This window comes from Branchiostoma floridae, chromosome 16 (assembly GCF_000003815.2).
Source record: "Branchiostoma floridae strain S238N-H82 chromosome 16, Bfl_VNyyK, whole genome shotgun sequence".
Classification (NCBI taxonomy): domain Eukaryota; kingdom Metazoa; phylum Chordata; class Leptocardii; order Amphioxiformes; family Branchiostomatidae; genus Branchiostoma; species Branchiostoma floridae.
Genome location: NC_049994.1, coordinates 8,453,320 through 8,454,216, shown reverse-complemented (window position 1 = coordinate 8,454,216; position 897 = coordinate 8,453,320). Strand labels below are relative to the sequence as shown.

Below are 897 nucleotides of genomic sequence, written 5' to 3'. Positions count from 1 at the left end.
CGCAGGTCGTCAACAGGGGGGACAGGTGGATGCAGGTAGGGCGACACCATTGATATCCCATGGGGCCTTGCGGAGATCGTCTATGATTGTGGTAGCATAACACAGTTTTCGGCCTATGGGGATTTTTATAGTTAAGACCACAAGGTGACTGACATCGACGCCGATAAAATCATAGAAGGGTGCAGTTTTCAAGCACGACAAACTAATATGTTAAAGTCGAGGGTATACCCTTCCAAAATAATCGAAAGGCAGAAAAAAGTTGTCGTTTTGAATTTTTTAAAGCCCTCTTTTAAATGGGGTATTGTGGGGCCAAGCGAAATTGCAGCCGACTCACACAGGCAGTGAGCTGTAAAGGTCACGCGCATTGATACTGTATTCTTGCCCCGCTGTCTTTCACGTTGCAGCGTTTAAAGACGCTCCAAGATTTCGACCGCACTACTTATTTACCCCTACGTCATTAAATACTATGTGTTGCTACCTTGTCACCATTGGCATTGACAGAAAGTCGCGTATTTCAAGATCAACATCAAGGGCATCAAAATGCTAAAAAGTTGTATTGGATTAGGGAAAAATTTGGAAGTCAAGTTTTTGACGGATATCTTTGTCGTGTTTACAGGATGAAATCGAGCTCGGTTACTCGCAGGTACCAGGGAAGGACGTCATGCCCGTGGTACTGGACTCCCCTCGTGACCGAGGTCTTCAACACTTCCCCAAGATTCAGCTTCTCGTAAGTTATCATCTCTCAAAATCCTTTACAAATACATATGGGAATTATGAGATATTGATTTGTGTGTGTGTGTGTGTGTGTGTACAAACTACCCCAAGATGCATCTACTCGTACGATATCTACTCTCAAAAATACTTAGCAAGTACAGAGATAGATGGTAACCTATGATA

The 897-nt window shown here is 43.5% G+C and overlaps 1 protein-coding gene across 2 annotated transcripts in view; it reads left to right on the top strand.

Moving 5' to 3' along the window:
* The window catches only part of LOC118403408 (protein-arginine deiminase type-2-like), a 15,245-nt gene that overhangs the window by 5,653 nt on the left and 8,695 nt on the right, over positions 1-897 (top strand). The window lies entirely within an intron of this gene.